Source organism: Monopterus albus, unplaced genomic scaffold, assembly GCF_001952655.1.
Source record: "Monopterus albus unplaced genomic scaffold, M_albus_1.0 scaffold180.1, whole genome shotgun sequence".
Taxonomy (NCBI): Eukaryota; Metazoa; Chordata; class Actinopteri; order Synbranchiformes; family Synbranchidae; genus Monopterus; species Monopterus albus.
In genome coordinates this window covers 269777-289551 of record NW_018128060.1, presented here as the reverse complement: position 1 = coordinate 289551, position 19775 = coordinate 269777, and the positions used below count along the sequence as shown (strand labels likewise).

At 42.4% G+C, this 19775-nt stretch overlaps 1 protein-coding gene across 1 annotated transcript in view; it reads right to left on the bottom strand.

Moving 5' to 3' along the window:
• The window catches only part of robo2 (roundabout, axon guidance receptor, homolog 2 (Drosophila)), a 261870-nt gene that overhangs the window by 89844 nt on the left and 152251 nt on the right, over positions 1 to 19775 (bottom strand). The gene's annotated exons all lie outside the window — the stretch shown is intronic.

The following is a 19775-nucleotide window of genomic DNA, read 5'->3' as shown; positions in this document are numbered from 1 at the left end:
CCCCCCCCCCCCCCCACACACACGCACACACACACACACATTTTCACTAACGCACCATTCCAGACAACCTCACACCACATCTGCTCCAATTTCTCATGTGCTGTTTTAATTTAAGCCAATTAAGCAGATTTTCTAGATTTTATTTTCTGTTCAGCATCCCACTCTCACTCCCTCTGCACTCACCAGGATCCCAGCTGGGCTTAAACACACACAGACTGGTTCTCAGAACAAATATTAACTGCTCAGCCGGGGAGGACTGAGCAGGATTCTTGTTTAAGTGTGTAATTTGGGGTGCACAGGAACATATGTTAAAAATCTTGTTACAGGCATTAGCTTTAAACCTAGTGGCTGGTTTTATTAACCTCTCACTAGCTGCCGTGATTTCTACATCTTTATCAACAAGTTTATCGTTTTAGTTTTTGTTAAGGTTCTCTCTAAATTGTTTAGTGTGTACAATAACATCCCTGCATGTTACTTCGATACTGTACATGACTGTGTTTGACTATATGTTAAAAATGCTTTCACTTACCTATGTAAGGCAAGGGAGATGACAAAACAATTGTCAGGAACAGGCACATGGGAGGTGGCAGCCTAGTTCAAAGCAAAGCTTGCATTTCATGTAGGTCGAAGAGGAACCAACCATGACCTGAGGTTACTGTTAGAACCCAGTCTGAGACCACTATTAAATTCCCTACCCAACTTCTACATGCCCTCTACAGTACCTCTCCCCCTCCTGCCTCACCCCACGCTCACAGCTTTCACTTTGACATCTGCTAATCTCTAGACCTCTGACCCCAGGAAATTTACTCTCTCAACCTTGACCATTTTCTTTCTTTTTTCCCCACTTAAAGCCTGGCGGATCACCATTATCCGTTATCATTCCATTGTCTGAGGCCAAGAAAAACAATTTAAATTCCCATGAACCAACATCCACTTGCAGGCTAAAGGCGATGGGGATATATAACGGGATGTGAGGCTGAAAGGTGCTGTATGTCTATGGTGTGATAGTCTGGATGTGTGATTTTTGTCCAAACACTGTAATAAGCTATGCATAATGCCTTTGGCCTACCAGGAAATGGCCTTTTACTCCATATTTTATGGTTGTCAAAGACATCTGCTACACTTCCAGCATACATTTGTGGAAATTACATTTTACTTAACACCTACAGACAGCAGACATTTTCACATGAATAATATGCCCAGATGCTGCTTACACTGTGTGTTAACTTTGGCCAGACTGGGTGCAAGTAATGTGGGTAAAATTTGGTGAAAGCACTATGGCTGGATATTTTATTTCCCATTCACTCAAGGATCAACATGTGGATTCTTTACCACATAATCATGCACATTTAGGACTGAAGATTTTATCTGTTCTTGGGTGTGAAGCTTAACACACATTAAAAATACCAAAGTGAGTGGAGGAAAAGGCAATAGCAAATTGCTTTAAGCTTTTTCATTGTAAAGATGAAAATGCTGTCATTGACAAAATGACACTGTAGAGATATTGCTCAAGTGAAAACATTACACCTATATCCCCAAGACAAAACTGCAGCTGTACTTTATTCCTCCCCTTTGCATTGAACTCTGGATCCATTAACTAATACTGATTGCTACACAAAATTGGTTCCTGTAAAATGGTGAGAAAACAATCAGAATGTCTACTATGGCCATTCACTCATTCGCACTCCCAAGCACTCACAGATTCACACACCGGTGTCATCGCTGGGAACAACTGGGGGTTCAGTGTAGGAGTAAAATGCTTTCTCCAATAATTACTAAAATGTCATGTACTTTAAATGGAATTTTCAGTTAGCGTGTGTGTGTGTGTGTAAAGTCTATTTTCTGATCAGTGAATAACATTTGCATTTACACAATGGAATGGTTAAAATCTCCCATTATTATATTCAGCTTCACCTAAAGACCCAGACACTCCCACTAAGGCCTAATCTGACCAGATCAGAGGAACACCAGGATGCCTCTCTTGTTGATCTGTTGTGATCTAGCTGTATTGGCACCATCCATCTGTGTGAACTCTGTCCCTGCAGCAGAAAGGCCCTCATGCTTTCCACTATCCCTGCCCACCCTAAGATCTTGGCACCATATGGCACACTCCCACATTTATTATCCATCTGCTTCATTACTCTCCACAGCTATTTATCTTCACACTGCGGCCCTGATGCCATGACCATGGGTGGGCATTAGGCTGCTCTTCAAGAGAAAGAGGGGTAAGAAAATAGAAGTGAGCGAGGCACCGCCCCAATCTCATTTCATGCATCTCCTCCTGGAGCACAAAGTGAATAGAAGCTGCAGACTGAAGTCAAGTGCTGTGGTGGAATAAAATGAAGAGGATTTGTGTGAGAACTGCGAAGAGGACACTGGTCTCATTTTCCTTAGGTCAGCATGTTAAGCGGTTAGAGAAACTCGGTCATTCCTAAGTAAGGATATCCAACCAATTCCAATAGCCCTGAAGGCAGTCATCATCCCAAGACCCAATGCAAGTGCTGTTTTTCTGCCTCCCAATTCCTCAGACTAGGAAACTTAAGTGTTGTCTGAGTTCAGTTAATTGCTTGAGATATGACCCTAGGAAGTTTGTGAGTGAGTGTTGAAGCTGGAGAGATATTCTTTAACCTACAAACTAAAGATTAGCCTCAGAATGGGAAGGTATATAGCACAACTGTCTGTGGAACTAAGAAGATACGAGCAGTCCATTAGCACAGCAGGAGAACTGAGGCTTTACAGTCTCTGTTACTGATGTTCTATGTGCATCCATGTATTTGTGTGTGAGTTTGTTACAAGTTTCCCAGTGAAGTTCAAAATATTGTGAAACTGGACTACTGTGTGTATTGTGAGACAGGTGAGCAGTACCTGTTTGCACTTTCTTCATCCTCAAACATCCACTGAAGTACTTAAAGTACAGTATATTCAACTTTTTGAGCATTTCAGGGACCCTTCTGCCAGATCTCTTGGCTGAAAAAGCTGAATTACAACTAATTATAAAAATCACAGACATCATTACATTTTTAAATCTTGATTATTTCCCTCTTTTAACAAACCAGCACTCTGTGGTGTGCATGTTTGTGTTGGACACCATCATAATGATTCAGTAGGCGCACTAACTCAGCCCCATAATGACTTCCATTTTCCTTTCTGTTATTTCTGTGTCACTAGCCTGTGCCAGGGTGTTACAAGGATGGGGTGACCACAGAGGAGAAACTCTGGTCTGGTTGTGGTTCTTGGACCAAGCCCTGGGTCTTAGGCTGGGAGTCCATTTCAGCCTTGTTCCCCTCCTTTCCACCCTTCATTTCACTGGGGCAACAAAACGGCCTCACTGTGGGGTGGAGATGTTCTCTCCCATTTTCTTTGCACTAGAACTGTGGAGATTAGGTTAAACTCTTCTCCACACTAACAGTAGAAATTTCACAATAAAGAAAGAAGACATGAAGCACACTACCTACACATGTACTCTATATAATTTGAACTCGACTACGCGCCTTCTTTGTACTCCATATACAGTAAGTACTGTGTAAATCTGCGTCTGTGCTGCTCATTAACACACGCTTGAAATACATGTCTTAAAATAAGTGAAATCAATCTCTAAATGATCAAAACCTCTCTGCTGTGGCTAAAACAATGCCAGCATAAGGAGCACACAGAAAGATACACGCAACAGGATGTTTATCCTTAAGTAAAACACACAGAGAGAAATAGACAGAGAGGAAAGAAAAATGGCTCAGAATGAGAAAAAAATATTGGCAAAAATCCCCTAAAAAGGAAAAAATCCCACAAAATATACTCTTTCCTCAACAGTGCCCATATACAGAGCCAAACAAATATGAAAGGTAATACTTTGAAACTACTTATTGTATTACAAGGTTGTATCCACAAATGTTTATTTTAGCTAATTTCTCAGAGACTGCATGGTGGCCTGACTACTGTCAGAGTCTGCATGCCCTTCTCCATCTCTGCTTATAATAGTGGAATGGATTTATCATAATATATATGTGACTGTGTAAGGCTCATAGGTGAGGAAAAGCATAAGAATGAGAGTAGGCCTTCAATAATTACAGGAATATACGTGACTGCACAGCTAGTAAATATGCACACATTGTTAAAAAATCTATGGGATCTAGGACTGAACTGATGGGTGCGGGGGCAGTCAAATGAAACGTGCATAGCTGCATCTTTCCTTGACAATTAAAATTATTATATCTTCTCACCTTCACATTAGGTGTCTCATTGTAAAAAAGCTTAACTTGCCATATAGGGAAATTGCAATTTAACACATATAACTGACATAAATTACATTACTCTGGCAATACAGAAAAGTTATCTTGCATAATTATCCTAGTTCAGCGGAAGCAGTACTCAGACATTCCTCACACTCTATTCTAAAAGATATTATGTACAGTGCTCCTGGAGTAAAAAATTTAAACCTATTGTGTGATACAATGGCAGTCCTTAGTAAAATCTATCAATTAACTCCCCAGACCAAAACACCTTCAACAGTATGCACTGCTTTCGCAGACCATCAAGTCAAGATGGGCCAAATGAAACCCTCAACACGCTGTCGCACAATTATAGACCACTACCTGCTCGTCTTCCCTGTCAGGGGGTCATTACCTCTACTCTCATCATCAGGCTGCTGGCAACCAGTTGGCCGTGCAGTGTGAGCTCTGGTGCCTAGATGTGGTGAAATTGAGGGAGAAGCCATGTGCACTTTGTGAATCCAAATAGGGGTCACGTAACATTGCAGCAAAATCTTCCAGCAGTTCTATAAACTGAAGAGCCAGTTAGATTAGATCAGGGTAAAACTGTGGTTATAGCATGTCCCAATTCACTTAACATCTGCTGAAATAATACCAGCTGTATACGGTAAACATTACCACACTGTAAAAAAAGAAAAAGCTGAAAAAATGAAATTATCAAGGCAACACAATGCAATAGATTATAATTAGGTGAACAAGAGGGTACAGTTTGGCAGAACTCCTGTCTATACTTGTAAACTTTAGTAAAGCCAACTAAAGTAGTCAGAAGTTGAGAAAACTCAAAAATCTATTGCATTGTGTTGCCTTGATAATTTGTCTCATTTCCAGCAGTGCAGCAGTAAGATGATGTCTAATCCATAATATTGCCATGGAAGTCTACAGAGTACAAATAGTGGGTAAACTGAATGGTAATGAGTGCTATAAGAGCACAGCCTAAAAATACAGAGCGAGAAAACAGGACACAATGCTGCGTTATTCACTGTGTTTGGCTTTTTTACAGCTGAACCCTTTTCCTCGGTTCCAGAAAGAACCTCCAGCTGTGTCTTGTGCCACCATATGCATGAAAAGGGGCCATCAAAGAACATATTTCTTTCATTCCAGGCAATTTCCCTAATCCCTGATGAGCTGTAGGGGAGAGGAAAACATTTTGGGTGTGGGTTAGCAGGTGGTGGAGAAGGGATTTTCTGGGTAGTGTGTTTCAATGTGTGTATGTGTGAATGAACATGAGTTTATCTGAATACATTTGCATTATTGTGAAAACATGTTTAATGACTGAACCGTTTATTTTGTATTTCTGCCTATAGTAGCTGGTACGTGTGAGCATGTGCGTGTATGTGTGAATTGTATGCGTGGATATTTGGATATTAGCATGACACACAGGCCTCTATCCCCTGGGAGAAGGGACTGAGGAACCTTGAAGTAGCTCCCAAGGATTAGTTTATCCAATCTTCTACTAATCGCTGAAAAATTCTTTCCACTGGTGAGTCCTGCTCAAGATGCCTCTCACTTAAGACTCACTTCAGCCTGAGCTGGAAGAGAGGGCAGAGTAAAAAAAGGCTGTGCGCTTCCTTTCTTGAACAAACCTTGAAATACAGTACAAACACTAGCTACTGCTGTTTCTGGTTAAGGCACAATTGGCATTGTTTCTCCAAGTAGTCCAGCAGGTGATGGTCTAGTGACTAGTGGCCTTTCTCCCATTTCAGGTCAGGGCACAGCAGGGGGGAATGCCCTCCAGAAAGCAGTCAGTCCAATTTCTTCATGTCACCACCAGCAAGCTCCTGACAGCTCTGAGACGTTGGCTGCACTAACAAGGAACAGCAGCAGCCCACAATGTCAGCATTTTCCTCTGTGTCCTGACAAACCTCTGGGCTCTAGGAAGAGGCGGGGGCCGTGGGAGCAAGGATGGGGTGCCAAGGGCGGGCTTGTTACACTTTAATAAGTGTCACTGTGGGGCATTATATCAACTGCACAAGCAGGCTACAATTTCTTCGCCATGCATCCTCTGTCCTTTAGTGGCGAATGTTTGGGAAGCAGGGGGCACATTTTCTCCACTCCTTGATTTATGCAGAGAAGGTCAACCGTTTTCTCAGCACTTTCTGCTTCGCGTTCACACTGTCATGTTCACACATGCAAGCTGCCCAGTCTACTAACGCTTGCAAGAAACTCCACAGCTATTAAAGCTTCCATCTCAGTGGTGGTTGCTGAACATTGCTCATTTATTTTCTCCACCCATATTTTCAGAAACACTTGGGAGTCAAACTGGGGACCTTCTAGTCACAAGCTAACTTTCTGTGCAGATTATTAATGACTATGCAAAACTCATATCTGGAATTCCACTGGGGTTATTCATGGAGTGTTGGGTTGAGATCACACTGGTGGGGTCTACAGTACAGCTGATACGTTCAACACAAAGAGTCTTCTCAGGGATTGTCAGGATAATTTTATTGACTCTACTGCAGCACACCACAAATACTGTACTTGTAAAACAACAATAATCAGAAGTGGTCTTTCCTAGTGGAACATTACAAGGGAGTTTCCATCACTTTCTGGCAAAAGATCTTGGCACTTACAATAAAAGGAGGGAGGGGAAAACTGTGAAATCTGACTGGCTGACTTCCAAGTCTCCTATTTTTCTTTTTTATCTGAACCCTGCCCTCATGCTCTGCTTGGCTTCCTGCCAGAGAAAGTGTTTTATTATTCCTACATTTTTTTATTTCTCTGCATTCTCTCTTTCTCCTTCATTCTCTTTGGTTCTTGTCTAATGGTCTTTTGTTACCGCAGTGATCTTCTATTCCCTTTAACAGACCTCCCACAACAAATTGTACCTCATCAATCTCTCAGTCTTTTTATATACAACACGCATCTTGCTACCTGCACTCATATGTATAACTATTTAAGTCCTTAGAATTGTATATCTGCAATTTCCCTTTTTTTTTTAAATATTTGACAGGGGAAGGTTAAACAAATTGTGCCGGGTTTGATGGATTGGTTCAATTTGCACTGCCTCAGTCTTCACTCGTGTATAAGGAGGATCCAAAGTGTAGGACAACTGAGCAGCTGGGGGTGCTTAAAGTGTGCTTTTTCACTCCCTGCCAGTTTCCCCTCTACATCTACCAATGAGAAAGCCAATGATTTATGAAGCAAACAAATTTGTAAATGAGCATGAACCACTTCAGCACCCCACACTACAAACCTGCTGATGAGAGACAAAAGAGCAGAATGTGCAGTGCATAGCCTGCTGGCTCAACCCACAGACACATACACTGCTGTCTCAAGGGCTCCGGAGCCTCTGTGTACCATGTACATCTCCATTAAGAAGATGAAGTTAATTCAAGCTTGAGACAAAGACTTCATCACACCAGTCTGGCGCAGGTGACAAAACACGATGATAACTGAAGGCAGGTGCTAAAAAGAAAGACTTTAAAGTGATTAGTATATCACAGAAATAATTAGATAAATATGATTCCAGTGAGCAGGCATATTTTGTTCTTTCTTTGTTTTTTGCAGGAAGTGAATGAGTGAGGACTAAGAGATTGACTGGTGGGCGGTAGTGACAGTTGGGATGAGGGGTGGAGGGGGAAGAATACCAGTTATGTTCTTCCCCTAAGGGGCCTGGATATGTGAAAGCAATGAGGAGGGGAGAGCAGGTGCATGGGAATTCAGAAATCATTGCATATGCATACAGCTTATACAGCAAGCTATGACTTGAGGAAAAATAATGCTCATCTGGGACAAGCAAGTAGTGGATAGGAATGATTGGCATCAAGGCAAATTGTAGCCTTTTGACCCACAGACCAAGCACTGCAAATCTAGCCTGTCTGCTCTCCCGTCTAACCAAGGTTTTCCTGAGACCATCCTCAAGGTACAGGCTGCCCTAGTCTCTCCGAGCTGTCCCTAATCAACACCAGAACTAATGTGCTTGAGTAAGACGTCTAATTCTTCCTGTGAGTATCAAAGGCCAGCCCCTGGAAAGGCCTGTTCCAACGGGGCCCCCACTGGCAACAACATGGGCAGACAACAGGACTGGCAGCTCCCTGTGTGTTTAGATCATAGTGCAGTCACACAAGGAGCACAATAGGCTCCTATCATGACAAGAGTCAAAATGAGACCATATAGACCCCACGTTGAGATCAATGCAGGATAGTGTAAAGTGTAGTTTTGAGACTTCCAATTGACTTGTACTGGAGTGCATCAGCTGACATTGATTTTTTATAAAATGAGAGTAATATGTTCTGATTTTTTGCCATTTTTCTCATAGATCATTCCTCTCAAAATATAGTGGTGGTACAGTTTTCAGACAGGAGAGACAGGATGGCTGAAGCAGAGAGAATAAAGATATATTTATTATAAAAAAAATCAAACAGCTAAAAAAGGACTGAGAAGGAGAAGGAGAGAGTGTCTCCTCTTCCCCACCAGGCAGTGTAATAACCTTTTAAATCATGTTTGACAGTTTGAACATGGCACAGTGGAGATTCTGGCAATATCTGGACTCCGATATTAAAACTGGTTACCGACGGTAATCTCATTGCGTTGTTTGATGATTTGCAATATTACACCCATCCCCCTCATTCTTAGCCAACATATAGCTTCTCACTTTTCCCCTGGAGATCATCCATTCCCGCCCATATTTGCCCTTGCACTGACACCGGTTGCTAATGGTGCCGCTGTCGAGGGAAGCCCAGTGGCAACAATAAAAAGCTGAGACCCTTCTGTTGAGTTTCTTTGGGATATTCATATGCTTTATGGTCTGAATAGACAAGATGAGGCCTCTTTTTCTGTGTACAGTGCAGCAATCAGAGGGATGCCCCTTTTCTAACAGATGGTAGACATGACTGTTGAGGTGACTGCCTGTCCGTTTAAATGTCTAGACAGAAATATATATGCACACTGGTTGGTCACAGAGCGGTACATTGAACCACAGTGTGGGATAAAAGCATAGAGATGAATATCTCATGGAATCCACACAGCCATGTTGAACACACTTCCAGTGTGGACTGATTGAGTTTCACAGCATTTCTGAGTTATTGTTGCTCTTAATGAAGGTGAAATGGAATGAACTGGCTGGAGTGTAGCCACAGTGTGAAGTCTACAGTCTGACTGCTGCTACAGTACAAGGGCAAACGTCAGGCTGTGGAGCAGGTGAGAGACCACAGCCTGAACCTAAGCAGGGACATGTGAGGGAAGGAGAGAAGAGGTTGAGAGGCAACACAACAGGCTTGTTAATTAGTGTAGCACAAATGTCTTAATAATTAGGTCTAACCACCTAAGCATGGCAGCAACCATACGGCAATGGCCGTACAGCCGTACTGCCAGACTGACCCACAGTGCAGCAGGTACCGCAGGGGAGAGAAACCAAGACAGAGAGGAGGATGGTGTGAATGCCAAACGGAAAAGCAGGAGAGTTTGTGTGACTGAAATATGTATGACAGCAGCCAGTCTGTGTTGTGTATTCTTTTACTCTCTGGTGGCATAGTTAGGTGTTGTACCTTGGATTAGAGGCTGGTCTAATTGGCCCACATGGGCACAGGGGAAAGCACTGAGAGCAGGGATTTCAGCAGAAAATAAATCGTATTTTTTTCAGCCTACAGCTGCATTTCAACACTTCTGTCATTAATTCCAAGCCTGATTAACTCAAGAGACATATTTACTGGCATTACTTTGATTATGATTACTAAAGATGGAATCACTCTGTGGCATTACCCTACAAAGTACACACAGTTCCAAAGGTTGATGTTACTGAGTTCAAAGCACTCCGTGGTGTGGGTGGTATTTAGTAATGACAAAATCATGCTTTATAAAAATATATATTTATCTGAGATACAAAATATCTACTATAGTGATAAATAGCTCGTCTTGCTTTCTGGTAAACACATTAACAGTAGTCACAAGTGCAGCTGCCGTTATTCCCACAGGTGTGTGCGTTGCCATAGAGAATCATTTGTGTTGAACTCATGTGAGGCAGGGACAGGAGCGGGCTTGTCCTCATCTGCCAGCATCCATTCTGTCTGTCCCTTAAAAGTGGTTGCGGCAGAGCAAGACCACAGACATGTGCAGAGCTCCTCTCATCCCCACACCAAACCCTCTCATCACAGCTAGGCAGATAGCTAAGCTTTACAGAGAACATCCCCACTCCCTGCCACTTACTCATTTCCGGATTACTCGACTGTACAACCAGCAACTCAATGCATGGGGCACAAGAAGGAGGGCAACGCATTATGTCATCAGAGAAAAGCTGCCACGCACAGACGGAAACTGCAGTCCACAACCTACCACTTAGTGAAGAGGCGCACTGAGATTTAGGATGGATGGGTTCAAATTATACCCAAGAGCTGGCAGCTTAGTTAGAGGGAGGATTAACATCTTCTTCACATCAAGAGCTTTCTCGATGTAACATCCACAAGAACACACACACACACACACACACCCAATTATTTTTGTTATCCTCAACTGAATCAGTACAGGACCAATGGAACACTGCCAATCATATTAAGACTAAAACTAATTCCATAAATCTACTAAAACATTTGAAATTCAGGCCACAACATCCCAGGACTCCTCAGGAGCCTGGTGGATGCTACAGAATGAAGCACAAATCAGGTTGATTGTATTAACCTATGATAGCAATTAATTTGGAATGATCACTTTGATTTTTGTTGCTGAATCTAAATTTAAGAGTTGTTAAATCAATAACTTCAACAACAAACCAACAAAGTTGGATTATTTCATAACAGATCAAGAATCAGTGAAGGTAATGAAAACTAAGCTATGATAAGCTGCATATCCTCTGACTGATTCAAAATGAAAGCCAAATCTCCATGGACAGCCTGACAGGGGTTAAAACAGAAAGCAGTAAAGCCTGGTAAACATCTTTGGCTTCTGTGCTAATCAGCCCCTGCCCTACCCCAGCTCCTCTCCTCTGTCTCTCTCAGAGGAGCTGCCACTGCCTGGGCCACCATATTGTCATTAAAGACCATGGCAGAGCAAGGGAGCAGAGGAAACCCCAGAGCCACATCTCAGGAGGCCCAGCTGCTCCGCCGAGGCACTCGCTCCCAGTCACAGCACTGCTCACACAAAGGCACAAACAAACAGGAACACAGACTGCTAAGCAGACAGACATATGTGTGCACATTCATTATATGCATCTTCAAAAGTAAAGGGGAAAAATTCAGGGGTTCTTTTTCTTTCTCTCTTGAGACAGAGTGTGTAGAGTGGATCAGTGTGCTGTTTACTTCTTTAGAACACCTAAAACTAAATTCTCAGCTATGCGTTTTCTTGAAAAACACCCAAAATGCTGGTTTCAACCAAAATCCCCCCTGCAGGCTTTTTTACCAGGCAGGCTTGAGATTAATTGATTCCAAGCTGAATAGTTTGCTAAAGAGAGGGGTTTAAGCAGCAATAGAACAGAGCCTCTGTCGGCCTTGAACCATCAGTGGGATCTGTCTCCAGTGGATACTAAAAAATCTGGAGGTTGGGCCGTAAGACAGGGAGGACTATAATCATCTCCTGCATATGTGTGATCTGTGAAAGGGGGAGATGGGGCAGCGGCAGTGTCTGGGTGGTCGAAGGGGAGGAGAGAGGACGATACCAGGAGGCTGAATCCAAACGAGGGGTCTTTTCTGCAGAGTGAAAGCGCCTGTGTGTCTTCAGCAGATGGACTATTGTCTGTTGAGTCCTGGTGAGTGGATGCTGAGAGCTTTCCTTGTGCCCAGGGTGGCCCATTCTTTATCCAGTACTTCACCTCTGCCTCCCTTCAGCCTTGGGCTTTGTTACACTGTGTTTTGTTTGCTGTTGCTTTGTTCCTCACTATGTATCTCACTTTTGTGAATCTCTTCTCATACAACACAGAGAGATTTTTTTTTCCTTTGTAGAGAGGAGGGAGTCCTTTTTTTCCTCTGTACGGGTTGTTTTGTGTTGTCTGAGGAACAAGTTGGAATGCTGGTTGTGACATGAGAAGAATGCAGAGTCGAACTGTTCCAGCCTGTTTGGTAGCTGTATGTCCCCAAGGACTCAATGTAAAGACCACCACATAAATCACCAGCCACCCAAACAGGCAAGGGGGAAAACAATGTGGCTGACTAGAGCAGGAGACATCATCCATATGTGCCATCATCTCCCTTGCATGTGTGACTATCTCAGCTAACTTGGAAAAATCTGCTACTGCATGAGTTAAAGGGCTATAAAAAGTGAGGAGAGAAAGTGGACAGAGACCAGACTATACTGCAGCTACATAAATGATAGCCTCTTCTTAACTGTGTGCATGTGTCATCACTGTGTCCTATATATTTATCAGGGCATTATAGAGAAATCTGTCTTTACTTCTGCCATATGGTAACATTTTCCTGGCCTGTGGTTTTCTGTCTTGGTCTGTTTTAGTCATTAATGACGTCACTATTCTAAAGACAAGTATATCAGAGTCCTTCAGAGGGATCCCTTACTCCACTTAGAAACATTTCCAGGAACACCAAAGGCATACTAAGGTAATGTCCTTCAAGCCCCCCACCCCTGAGACAAACATCCCAAAACTGGCAGTACATGACAAGATGTTCTGATGTAATCTTCTTGGGTAACCCCACAAAATTTCCCATAGCAGTCAGAAAGACTTTAAAAAGCCCTTCATGGTGTCTACATGAGTGGGATGTTATGAGGCTGGATGAGTTGGGTGGCTTGAATATTAATGCAGGTCTCCCCATGTTACCCCAAAACAGACCCACAGCAGGCGAGCAAAGAGCAGAGTAGAGAAGTTAGCTTTATAAAAAAAAAGGGCCTGGCATTATTTATGACTCCACATATAAAAGCTGTAGTTAATTACTGTTTTTTTTAGACTTATAAATTAAATATTGTGGAGCTCCCATTATAATTACAGTGGTGGAGGCAGGGCCTGGGCTTGGTCTCTGGGTTAGGAGGTGGAGAGGAGCTAGGAGGCAGGGCTGCTGGATGAGGCCTGCTCTTCTGATGTGGTAAATCCAGGCCCAGAAGACAGGCCCTGTCTGCAGCATGTGGCAACACTGAGCTGCTCTCTGCAAAAGACTCTGTAATGTTCATCCTCTTTGACTTTTACCAAAATGGGACCATCAGGGGGTCGCTATACAACATACTGTAAATGCAACATGACACTGGCAAAAGTGCATTGTTTTTGTTAGCAAAACACATGCTTTCTTTTGCTCAAACTGCCTCTTGTGGTGGATCAGATCAGTAGTTCTGAGTGACATATCTTGTGCTATTGATTTTTTGCTGCAGCTCAATGAGGCAGAGCCAGGTAGGCAGCTGGACAGCGGGATGCTAAAGAGGGTTAATCCTGGTCATCCCTTCATTCACTCATTAGCTGAATTATCATGGCCTTTAGCAAAGCTATTCTGCAAAATGTGTGGACATAGAGAGGCCTCAGTGTATCATGGGAGACCTCCCAACAGTCAGGGCATACCCTGAGGATCTTCCCGGTGTCAGAGGTCAAGTCAGTGGCCTGCCTTAATGCACTATGCATTGACAACTGCAGTACACAACATAACTGACTATGCCCCGGATCAGTATCATTAAAATGTTAAGCAATTACCATTTTTGTACATTTATTACTATCTTATTTGTTTTTGGTCAAAGCCCTAAGAAAACTGAGCCAATGTATTTCAAAAACAAAAATGTTAGAATAATTAAACTATGTGTGCAACAAAAGTCTGTAACAGTTCATTAGGTGTTTGTGGGTTCTTTTATAACCTTGTTTATGCAGTTGTACACTGCATAAACAAAACTGGAAATCACAGGTATATTCACTGTTGCTGCATAGTGATTGTACTTTGTGGGGATCATGAAAAAATAGCCAATATTTCAACTTTAAAATAGTACAATTATTGTAAGATGGTATAATTTTGAATTATTTAACATGTTAGTGATACTGCATGGGGTGTACTCAGTTCTGTTGTATACAGGTATTAGGGAGATTTTGTTGACCATGAAGCAGTGGTGATCACATAATGATAATTTGATTCAAATTGATGTGTTTATCATGCCCTGTGTGTGCAAGTAAAAGTGAGTGTGTGTACACGTTATCTGTGGGCAGTGAAGTTCAATTGAATCCATCTGGGGCACAGGGGCTAGTGGGGAGTTCAGTCTTGCCATTTCTGGTTTGAACACATTTGACTTGAGTGTCTGATGTAGAAAAATAGGCGTGATGTTACCCCAGCACCGCATGTTAATGCAAACCTGAGAAGGAAGTCCCTCCGGTGGAGACAAGGGTAGAGGCACCACTCAGGTCCACAGGGCATCTTTAGAGGCTTCGTATAAGACGCAACTAATCCCTAGAATTCTGGAGCACGCACGTGCGTGTGCACACACACATATACTTGTATCTTTGTGAGGACACTCAATGACATACTGCATTCTCTAGCCCCTAACACTAATACCTAACACTAAATCTAATTCTAACCTGAACCCTTAAACCAAGTCTAACAAAGTGAGGACCAGCCAAAATGTCCTCACTGTAACAAAATACAAACAACAAAAAAACCTTTTTTTGATTTCCACTATGTACACACACACACACACACAAAATACCTTCACACAAAACTGTTGATTGTCTGCAGTTGTTTGAAATCAATGAACAACTGCTGGCAAGAGCCAATAAATTATGAACATTAGAAGCCACTCTACCAGATGCTTGTTTTTATTCATTTATATTTTTCCATCCAAACCCAGTTACCAGCATGGGATTGTTACAGCTGAATTCTGAATCAGTAAGCAGCATAATTTAGCTGAGCTGAGACAGCGGGATGACATTGTGTGCCAGAGTGAAAAGGCTTCAATCTTTGCAGAGTCAAACACCCCAATCAGTAGGCCTCTTCAACAGAGTAGAGGCACCCCGTTCTTGCATCCACATCATTTCAGTACAGAGGAATTTGGGATGGGTGCTGTGAATTAGCAATGAGGGTAGTGTCACTGCAGACAGATGCCAGCCTCTGTCGCCTTGGACCCCCCCACTACACAGTGCAGCCCCCATCCATATTCCTTTCCAATTCTTTACCCTGGCCCCAGGCTACAGGCCCCCTCTCATTAGGGGTGCTGACAGTCCCTGTCCTCACCCTGATCCCTCATCATTAGAGCATGTAAATCTCTCTGTCACATACAGGTACATACACACACACACTCATATGCTGCAGATACACATAAATGACCTCAGAAATAGGAGCCATAACCCCAGGACTCAGTAGAAAGGTTTGGTTCATGCATATGATAAAAATGAATGAGGGAAGTATTGTGACAGGAAATATAATTAGATGCAAGCTCAACTACAGTCCTGTGCGGGGCTGTTGTGTGATTTCTTCTCTGAACCTAGGCCATTTTACTAGTATATACCGTGACCATTCTAAAAGTATTAAATAGGGCCACACATAAAAACACACACAGACAATAGACAAGACACAGATACAAGTAGTGCATGTAAAGAGAGGCAAATGAGACAAAAGCAGTGAATCTGCAGGGCAAGCATCTGGTGGGTCCCGACTGGATTGGTGCACTACTGCTGCTGCATGTATAATTTAGACTAGCCCTCTTCTCTCCTTTCCTTTCCTGCAGCCATGTAAACGAGCCCAGACACACCATATGGAGACAAGGATAGAGGGGAGTGGGAGAGGCAAAAGAGGGAGCAAGGGAAATATGTGAGGGGAAGATTTTTGAAAACAAGGATGAGGAGGACAAATAGGATGCTATAGGCAGAAGGAGCAATCGAAGGAGAGTAAAAAGAGAAGGAGAGAACAACTACCAGATGAGCAAAGCTGGTAAAGAATGGGAATTGGGTGTGGAGAGTGGGGGGTGTGCTCCTTAAAAAAACTACCCTAAATCTTGTTCTCATCTTGTTCTTTTCACTGCATAACAATTTCCAAGCACAAAATGCAGGCTCCGTGCTGAAAGGGTTCATTACTTTGTGCTCTAAGGGGGCTTCAAAGGAACATCACTGTTATTTCAGCCAGATCCTTTGGGACAATAGTAGTGCCCATCAGCTTATTCAAAAAACTGCTACGGATTTAGGTGTGACTGAGGTGAGCATGTCTGCATGTTCACATAAATGCTTGTGTGTTTCTCAGTTTGTTACAGTGCAAGTGCTGTAAAAACTGAGGAACTGCACTTACTATACGCCGGTTAGTATGATTTACAGTACAAGGAGCACAGCAGAAAACAAACCTGTGTCTCGTCACAATATAAAGGAATTAAAACTATTTAACACAATCACTTGTAGAGGTTTTTACTTCTACTAAAATAAAAATGAAATCACTGATCAGACTAAAAATGACTTACCTGAATGATGAGATTTGAGGAAGGGACAGTGTCATCAGGCAAGAGTGGCAGGAAGGAGACAAAGGAGACAAGAGGAGAACATTAGACAATGTAGTGGAGTCCATAAAAGCGAAATAAAAAAAACTATGTGTACTAATTTATTCCAAAATGTCTGCTATACCTTACTGTAACCAGCACAATGGAACAGACTGGGTTTACACATATTCTACTGTAATATTGTTAACTACTGAACTTCCATGGAACCAAACACAGGTTGAGGAAAGGTAAGACAATCCTGAGATTCAGAACTGTTATCAGATCACTTTGTAGCTACATTATGGCAATCTACAGATACACGTTTAAAAAAAGACTGAGATAGATCAGCCGAGATATAAAGTGCATGTGAAAAAGGGGATAAACAAAGGGACAAAGCAATATGGGCTGAGACAAAATGAAGAGGGAAGAGAAATCATTAATGCAAATGAACCCCAGAAGCCAAAAAGGTTGGTGTTATTGGAGGTTGCTGCTGTTTTGGTATGGAGTTAATTGTTATTCATGTTGCTGTTGGTTTGGGCAGGGACTGGGGCTAGTTGTTTTTGAAGTGCTGGATCAGGCAGGGATTTATTGAGCATTGCTGCTGGGGATACAGGCCCATAGGGGGATGTCAGTCAGGATGGAGGAGGACTTGAGGGGGTGAGGTGGAGATGGAGGTGGTTGGGTCAACCTCCAACCTCACACCTACTTTGTCTTCCTCTATGTCTGTAGCTGCTCAAAAAGACCCACAGCAGACAAAAAGGTGCATCTGTGTTTGCATCTCACCCACATTTCTTCAGCACTCAACTTGTACCAGAAGACAGCAACAACAAACTATTTAGGGAAAATAACCGGTCACCTTAACAGAGACAGACTGCTGAGATTGTATAAGTTGGACTGACCTAAAATGTAAAAACTCATTAGCAAAAGGCCACTTTTAACAAACTAATTTACTGAATTCATAAACTCTAACTTCAAGTAAATTAAAGTTTGTGTATGTGTTTGTGTGCCTTTGTCCACACAAATGGTCTCCATGCCTGTAGCAATGCGTGTGTCCGTGTGCACACAGAGGGGATGCTTTTGTGTGTCTGTATGCTGCTAATTGCAGGCATGTGACCATGTATACAATCTATACAGCCAGGCGCCGAGAGTGACAAAGCAGGGCTGACACACACACACACACTCACACTCACATATGTGGACAGAGTCTGTCAACAGGCCTATCAGAGCAGAGGACGCCTAACAATCTCTCATTCACCACCAAGTGTATTGCACAACACTAACAGCATTATCCGCTGATTAGCTTTGCTCTCCAGTAATATTTCCTTTTTTAGTTTCCCCGACAGACAGACAGACAGATAGACGGATAGATAAATAGATAGATAGATAGATAGATAGATAGATAGATAGATAGCATCCTTAAGTAGATAGTATCTATGTAATCTCTGTGATCATCTAAGAATTTGGGCTTTTTCACTATTTATAAATAAAGTCTTAATATTAAATCTTTTTAAAATGTGTGTTTGTCCTCAGTGGTATATGGAAGATAATATAACTATTTCAAAGGGGTGTACTCCGTTTGGTTGAGATGGGCAGTACATGCCAGCAGGATGTCAACAGCTTGATCTGTGATGAACCTGCTGAATACTGTTGATAAAATGTATTAAAATGACAAGGTTTTTGTGGTGTCTTTCCTTTTTTGTTGCCTTACAGCCTGTCTCTGACGCTTGCCTCTTATCCTCACTGTGTCCCTCTCTCCACATGACCTTGCCTAACCCACCACTGGGCTTTTTCTCTGACGGAGGGGCAGCCAGGCAGAATTTATCCGTCTGACATCAAGGGGGGAAAAGGAAATAAAGCCAATGGGGGAAGGCTGAGGAAAGATTGCATATCCAGGCGTGAACCCCAGGACAGGCACACAGGTCAACAGACTTCCAGCACTGAGACTAGATAGATTTCACTCACACACACCAACATCAGACAGAAAGGTCAACACTATGCTCTTATTTAAAAATAAAAAGGGACATCTCCATGTCATGTAAACATTGTGCCTGTTTCTCAGTCACCTTCTGCATCCTGTCCTCTTGTTTTTATGTCATTATTGCAACACATACATGTGAATACAAATACACAAACATGTAAATGTGTAGCTCTCACTCTTCTCTGTTGGACACCGATCTCAGGGGAATGCCAGTGAGGTGTGATGGGATCATAGGAAGCTGTGGCCTCTTTTCTCCAATTACTCAACAATCTGGCCTCATCCTAATCTCCCTGTGAAAACACACGAGTTGGAAATGATGCACAAAACAGCAGGTTGCCCAACAGGCCACAAAGGCTAATCCTGGTGTACTGGAGTGTGTTCACTCTGTTGCATTTAGACTGTACGCATGAATACATTTCTATGTCTTGTGGGTTCTTGTGCACATTTTAATGACGCGTCTAGTCTTCTCAGGGAGGTGAGAACGCTATTAGTAGCTGTGTAGTTGGTCCCATGCTACAGTGTCTTCAGGCCACCTCTCAGTAGGTGAAACACAGCAGCTGACCACTTAAAAACACCACATAAAACCTGAATAAAACCATCCAAAAATATTTGCAGAATATTATGTATGAGGGAGAAGGTACTAGTATCTTATAGGTCACTGAGCAGCTGAAGCCTCTTTTGCACTTGTGCAAATGCCAGCAGTATTTCTAAGCATAAAGTTGCATGGGCCTACAGTAAGTAAAGTTTACTTATTGTATTTAAAAAAAAAAGACATAGCATACAATGTATATTTTAAAAAGTTAGTGGAGGAATCAGTCAAATTTTTGTCAACATCAACATGCTTATGCATCAATCTTTGCCTACCCATTAGTAATCTAATGAGAATTAACACCTCAAAAATAGCTTGTGATTTCATAATTGAAAATGACTGATGGCTTTAAAGGCAGCACTAAAAATATTGAGCAGCCCACAGGCCTGCCTTTGATCCCAAAGCACAAATTAAATTGATTCTAACTCTTTCAGACAGCTTCCTCTGTGTCCTTCAGATTCAAACAATGATTTCATCAAGCTCTCTTCACACAGCTCTGCCTAAAGCTATCTGGATGGAACCCTTGTTTCTTGATCCTTTGTCTGCCAGCAGGAGAGAAATGTCTCTGTCTCTCTGTACAAATAATTGAAGAGTGGAGTTAGTCCATTTAAGAGCAGAGCAAACAAACGAATAATAAAAAGAAAAG